Source organism: Oncorhynchus tshawytscha, linkage group LG02 (genome assembly GCF_018296145.1).
Source record: "Oncorhynchus tshawytscha isolate Ot180627B linkage group LG02, Otsh_v2.0, whole genome shotgun sequence".
NCBI lineage: Eukaryota > Metazoa > Chordata > Actinopteri > Salmoniformes > Salmonidae > Oncorhynchus > Oncorhynchus tshawytscha.
The window spans coordinates 62,919,322-62,927,051 of NC_056430.1; positions in this window are offsets into that span (position 1 = coordinate 62,919,322).

A 7,730-nucleotide genomic window follows, 5' to 3' on the forward strand; every position below is an offset into this window, starting at 1 on the left:
TCACGTTGTGGGAGAGGTTGTTGCCCTGACACCACACGGCCAGGTCTCGGACCTCCTCCCTATAGGCTGTCTCGTTGTTTTTGGTGATCAGGCCTATCACTGTTGTGTCTTCGGCAAATGTAATGATGGTGTTGGAGTCGTGCCTGGCCGTGCAGTCATGAGTGAACAGGGAGTACAGGAGGGGGCTGAGCATGCACCCCTGAGGGGCCCCTGTGTTGAAGATCAGTGTGGCGGATGTGTTGTTACCTACCCTTACAACGTGGGGGCGGCCCGTCAGGAAGCCCATGATCCAGTTGCAGAGGGAGGTGTTTAGTCCCAGGTTCCTTAGCTTATTGATGAGCTTTGAGGTCCAGTATTGTGTTGAACGCTGAGCTGTTGTCAATGAATAGCATTCTCACATAGGTGTTCCTTCTGTCCAGGTGGGCAAGGGCAGTGTGGAGTGCAATAGAGATGGCATCATCTGTGGATCTGTTGGGGCGGTATGCAAATTGGAGTGGGTCTAGGGTTTCTGGGATGATGGTGTTGATGTGAGACACAGAGCCTTTCAAAGCACTTCATGGCTACAGACATGAGTGCTATGTGTCGGTAGTCATTTAGGCAGGTTACCTTAGTTTTCTTGAGCATAGGCACTATGTTGGTCTGCTTAAAACATGTTGGTATTACAGACTCGGACATGGAGAGGTTTAAAATGTCAGTGAAGACACTTGCTAGTTGGTCAGCGAATGCTCGCAGTACTCCTCCTGGTAATCCGTCTGGCCCTGCGGCCTTGTGACTGTTGATCTGTCTATAGGTCTTACTCACATCGGCTACGGAGTGTGATCACACAGTCTTCCGGTACAGCTGGTGGTCTCATGCATGTTTCAGTGTTATTTGCCTCGAAGCGAGCATAGAAGTAGTTTAGCTCGTCCGGTAGGCTCGTGTCACTGGGCAGCTCCTGGCTGTGCTTCCCTTTGTAGTCTGTAATGGTTTGCAGGCCCTGCCACATCCGATGAGCATCAAAGCCGGTGTAGTACAACTTGATCTTAGTCCTGTATTGACGCTTTGCCTGTTTGATGGTTTGTCAGAGGGCATAGCGGGATTTCTTATAAGCTTCTGAGTTAGAGTCCCGCTCCTTGAAAGTGGCAGCTCTAGTATTCAGCTCAGTGCGAATGCTGCCCGTAATCCATGATTTCTGTTTGGGGTATGTATGTACGGTCACTGTGGGGACGGTGTCATCAATGCACTTATTGATGAAGCCAATGACACATGTGATGTACTCCTCAATGCCATTAGAGGAATCCCGGAACATATTCCAGTCTGTGATAGCAAAATAGTCCTGTAGCTTAGCATCTGCTTCATCTGACCACTTTTTTTTGATCTAGTCACTGGTGCTTCTTGCTTTAATTGTTGCTTGTAAGCAAGAATCAGGAGGATAGAATTATGGTCAGATTTGCCAAATGGAGGGCGAGGGAGAGCTTTGTATGCATCTCTGTGTGTCACGTTCGTCGTATTGATGAGACCAAGGCGCAGCGTGATATGAATACATTCTATTTTAATTAATGAATACACACTAAACAAACTAACAACAAAATGAACGTGAAGCTATTAAACTGAGTGCTGACACAGTTAACTATACATAGACAATAACCCAAATAACCAAAATGGAAAATGGCAACCTAAATAGGATCCCCAATCAGAGACAACGATAAACAGCTGTCTCTGATTGGGAACCAATTCAGGCCACTATAGACCTACATATACCTAGACATACCCCACAGAATACAAAAAACCCTAGACAAGACAAAAACACACATACCACCCTCGTCACACCCTGACCTAACCAAAATAATAAAGAAAACAAAGATAACTATGGTCAGGGAGTGACAGTACCCCCCCCCCCAAAGGTGCGGACTCCCGGCCGCAAACCTAAACCTATATGGGAGGGTCTGGGTGGGCATCTAACCTCGGTGGCGGTTCTGGACGCCACCCCCTTCTTTACCCTGAGTCCGCTCTTGTAGCACTGACCCGTGGATCATCGTCGGAGGCTCTGGACTGCGGATCCTCGCCGTAGGCCCCGGGCTGGGTACCCTTGCTGTGTGGATCATCGTCGGATGTTCTGGACTGGGGACCGTCGCTGGAGACCCCAGACTGGGGACCGTCACTGGAGACCCCGTGCTGGGGACCGTCGTTGAAGACCCCGGACTATGGCCTGTCGTTGGAGGTTCCGGACTCTGGCCCGTCGTTGGAGGTTCCGGTCTGTGGCCCGTCGTTGGAAGTTCCGGACTGTGGCCCGTCGTTGGAGGTTCCGGACTGTGGCCCGTCGTTGGAGGTTCCGGACTGTGGCCCGTCGTTGGAGGTTCCGGACTGTGGCCCGTCGTTAGAGGTTCCGGTCTGTGAACTGTCGCCGGACGCTCTGGATTGGGTATTGTCGCCGGATGCTCTGAACTGGGTACTGTCGCTGGACGCTCTGGACTGCCGAGGTGCAATGTAGGCCTGTTGCGTGATGCCGGCACTGGTGGTACCGGGCTGGGGACACGCACCTCAGGGCGAGTGCGGGGAGGAGGAACAGGGCGTATTGGACCCTGGAGGCGCACTGGAGGCCTGGTGCGTGGTGCCGGAACTGGTGCTGCCGGGCTGGGGACACGCACTTCAGGGCGAGTGCGGGGAGCAGGCACAAGACGTACTGGGCTCTGGAGGCGCACAAGAAGCCTGAGGCGTGGTGTTGGCACTGGTGGTACTGGGCTGGTGACAAGCACTTCAGGACGAGTGCGGGGAGGAGGCACTGGATACCCTGGACCGTGGAGACGCATTGGAGATCCAGAACATAGAGCTGGCTCAATACGTCCTGGCTGGATGCCCATTCTGGAGACACCAAGCGCATCTCTGCAAAACACGGTGCCTGACCAGTTACATGCTCCTCACGATAAGCACGAGGAGTTGGCTCAGGTCTCCTACCTGACTCAGCCAATCTCATCGTGTGCCTCCCCCCCAAAAAAACATTGGTGCTGCTTCGCGGGCTTCCGTGCTAGCCGTGTACCTTAATATTGTCGCCGTTCCTCTATTCTCCGATATTTTTCCTCGTAGTATCGCAGTTCCGCTTTCGCTGCCTCTATCTCCTCCTTAGGACGGCGATACTTCCCGGCTGTGTCCAGGGTCTCCCCATTAAGCGCTGTTCCTCCTTTTCACGCTGCTTGGTCTTGGTTTGGTGGGTTATTCTGTCATGTTCGTCGTATTGATGAGACCAAGGCGCAGCGTGATATACATTCTATTTTAATTAACGAATACACACTAAACAAACTAACAAAACGAACGTGAAGCTATTAAACCGAGTGCTGACACAGGCAACTATACATAGACAATAACACACAAAACCAAAATGGAAAATGGCAACCTAAATAGGATCCCCAATCAGAGACAACGATAAACAGCTGTCTCTGATTGGGAACCAATTCAGGCCACCATAGACCTACATATACCTAGACATACCAAAACCCCATAGAATACAAAAAACCCTAGACAAGCCCAAAACACATATACCATCCTCGTCACACCCTGACCTAACCAAAATAATAAAGAAAACAAAGATAACTAACGTCAGGGCGTGACACTGTGTGAGGAGTATAGGTGGTCCAGAGTTATTTTCCCTCTGGTTGCACATTTAACATGTTGATAGAAATTAGGTGTTCAATGATTTAAGTTTCCCTGCATTAAAAGTCCCCGGCTACTTGGAGCGCCGCCTCTGGGTGAGCGTTTTCTTGTTTGCTTATGGCGGAACACAGCTCATTCAATGCTATCTTGGTGCCAGCCTCTGACTATGGTGGTATGTAAACAGCTACAAAGAATATAGTTGAGAACTCTCTCGGTAGGTAATGTGGTCTGCAGCTTATCATGAGAAACTCTACCTCAGGTGAGCAGACTTCCTTAGATATTGTGCATCAGCTGTTATTTACAAAAATACATACACTGCTGCCCCTTGTCCTGCCGGTACATCATTGATATTGTCGTCGTTCAGCCATGACTCCGTGAAGCATAAGATGTTACAGTTTTTAATGTCCCATTGGTAGTTTAATCATCCCAATAACTTGTCCATTTTATTGTCCAAAGATTGCATGTTTGCGAGCAGAATTGAGGGGAGTGTTTTTTGTTTTGATCGCCGCCTACTCCTCAGAAGGCAGCCCGCCCACCGGAATCTCTTTCTCCGCCTCCTCTTCATGCAGATCACTGGGGTCGGGGCCTGTTCCCGAGGGAGCCGTATATCCTCCGCCTCTGGCTCGTCAGAGTCGTGAAAGAAGAAAAAGGATTCTGGTCGTCCATGGAGGGTAATCGCAGTCCTGATGTCTAGAAGTTATATTCGGTCATGAGAGACTGTTGCGGCAACATTATGTACAAAAATAGTAAAAAAATAAGTTACAAACAACGCAGATAAACAAACAAAAAAACACAATCATTTGGGGGGTACGTAATACGGAGCCTTCTGCTCCGGCGCCATTTTCTGACTGAAGCGTCTCCCGAGGCCTGAGATAAGAGATGGAGAACCACATCAGGAAAAAATGTCAGTCAGCAATGCATGGTCTGATGCACGAGTAGCAGCCTGGTCAATGGTTCATACTGAGGCTATCTTCTTCACACCAGCAGGAGACATCAATGCAGGTGGTGTGGTGTAGACATACGATTCAGTGTAACCAAATACTGCAAAGGCAGTACTGCAGACTCTAACTTGGTGGGGTGGAGCTGCTTAGATTAGCGCACCAGCATGATTCTGGAATCAAAGCCATATTCCATAGGGGAGGGAGGGAGGGAGGGAGGGGAGAGAGAGAGAGAGAGGTTTTTGATAAAATCTGGGCAGTTGGCTTGGTGAGACTTATCCCGACTTAACATTTTTTTCCTGATGTGGTTCCCCGTCTCTTATCTCAGGCCTCGGGAGACGCATCAGTCAATGGTGAATAAGTCTTCATGCCCTGAGTTGGTTTTAGCCCTTCTTTTATTCATTCCCACTCTCTCTCTCTCTACCCACACCGCCACCACACCCCCGGTCTCTCCTGGCAGGACTAATCCTACCTCTTAATCAGGGTGAAGACGTGAGGCTTTGCCATTCTCTGTCTCAGTCAGGGAAAATGGCCAACCTTGACTACATTCGTAAGTGTAGAGGCTGTGTAGTTGTAGGTGTGTACTTGTGTAGCTATGAGGTAGATGCCCATGTATTCTATGTGCCACTGGTTTAGTGTTTTGGGTTGCACCCCAAATGGCTCCCTAATCCCTAATAGTGCACTTCTTTTGACCAGGGCCCATAGGGAATAGGGTGTCATTTGAGGCACCTCCATGGTGATTTTTGTCCCGTCACAACTGAGTAATCCAGTCTGAGAGGATTACTGGGAAACCAGTAGACGTCACGACGTGTGTCACACTTTAACGTGACTCCACTTTGTCACCGCACAGCTTTGATCTCTGTGGTGTCTTCCTCAAGCCTTCTTTAGTCAACAAAGTTACAATACATTAAATCACACAGTCAAGTCTTTCATGCAAGTCTTGTGAAAACGGAATAAATAAATGAATCCACTTCAATCCTGGCTTTGTTGAGACGATGCAGCTGGGGACGGAGGGATGCAGGGGTGGATGGCACCAGGCCCTGGCATTGTTTGCCCTACCACTGCCTATAACCGGACTGTGGTGCCTGGCTGGCGTCCTCTGTAGACCAAGCAAGGTCATATCGTCACCCACATGAAAGAGACAGGGGTTTAGTCACCCTTTGAAAAGCAATGACGCTGGTAACTATCCGTCCACTGCTAATGATGGTCACACGCACACACACAGACACACACACATACACACACACACATGCACGCACACACACATACAAAGCATTACAGATAGCCATCGTGTCTCTGTTCTCGGAAGCCCCAAACACCAAACGAGGCCTAGTCGCTAGAGAGGACAAATATGTTGTCTGACAACAGAAAGTTGCTTTGGAGTCTGTTTCATTGCCTCCGGATGATTTATGTTACAGGATTATACTTCTGGGTCTCCATATTGAACAATATGCTTTTTTCTCTCTCTTTTTGCCCTGAGTTGGTGGTGTCTTGTTAATTCTCTGTCTTTCTCTCAGATGTGGTTCTGGCCATTTCAGAATCCAACTTTTCAAGTGGTATCCAAGTCCCTTTAGTCTAGGATTAGAAAGAAAGAGATAGACGCAAACAGGTCGAGAGAGAGAGAGAGAGAGAGAGAGAGAGAGAGAGAGATGTGATAACATCTGGGCAGTTGGCATGGTGAGACTTATGCAAAGTTAATGGTTCAACGTTCTTTCCTTATCTGATTCTATGCCTCCTCTTATCTCAGGCCTCGGAACACTCTTCGGCCGACTGTGGATAAGTCTTCATGCCCTGAGTTGGTTTTAGCCCCTATTTTACTCATCCCCCACCCTTCTCTCTCTCTACCCACACCACCACCACACCCCCAGTCTCTCCTGGCAGGACTAATCCTACCTCTTAATCAGGGTGAAGACGTGAGGCTTTGCCATTCTCTTTCTCAGTCAGGGAAAATGGCCAACCTTGACTACGTTCGTAAGTGTAGAAGCTGTGTAGTTGTCGGTGCGTACTTGTGTAGCTATGTGGTAGATGCCCATGTAGGTGCCACTGGTTTAATGTCATGGTCACGTCCCAAATGGCTCCCTTTATAGTGCACTTCTTTTGACCAGGGCCCATAGGGAGTAGGGTGCCACTTGGGACACCACCATTGTGATTTATTTCCTGTCACAACTGAGTAATCCAGTCTGAAAGGATTACTGGGAAACCAGTAGACGTCACGACATTATGTGTCAACATTTTACGGAACTCCACTTTGTGTCTCCGACAGCTTTGATCTCTGTGGTGTCTTCCTCAAGCCTTCTTTAGTCAACAAAGTTACAATACATTAAATCACACAGTCAAGTCTTTCATGCAAGTCTTGTGAAAACGGAATAAATAAATGAATCCACTTCAATCCTGGCTTTGTTGAGAGGATGCAGCTGGGGACGGAGGGATGCAGAGGTGGATGGCACCAGGCCCTGGCATTGTTTGCCCTACCACTGCCTATAACCGGACTGTGGTGCCTGGCTGGCGTCCTCTGTAGACCAAGCAAGGTCATGTCGTCACCCACATGAAAGAGACAGGGGTTTAGTCACCCTTTGAAAAGCAATGGCGCTGGTCACTATCCGTCCACTGTCAATTGACACACACGCACATACACACACACACACACACACACACACACACACACACAACACACATCACAGATAGCCATCGTGTCTCTCTTCTAGAGAAGCCACAAAATCCAAACGAAGCCTAGTTGCTAGAGAGGACAAATATGTTGTCTGACAACAGTTTTTATTTTCCTCTCTGGCCGCCTTCAGAAAGTTGCTTTGGAGTCTGTTTCATTGCCTCCGGATGATTTATGTTACAGGATTATACTTCTGGGTCTCCATATTGAACAATATGCTTTTTTCTCTCTCTTTTTGCCCTGAGTTGGTGGTGTCTTGTTAATTCTCTGTCTTTCTCTCAGATGTGGTTCTGGCTATTTCAGAATCCAACTTTTCAAGTGGTATCCAAGTCCCTTTAGTCTAGGATTAGAAAGAAAGAAAGAAAGAAAGGAAGGAGAGGCAATCAGGGGGAGAGAGAGAGAGCACATCAGTTTTTCCCCCACTGAGGACAAACTGTAAAGGATTAGGGGAAGAAATGTGAAGGCATCAAATGTTTCCCGTGTAATAAAAGTGTGTGTTA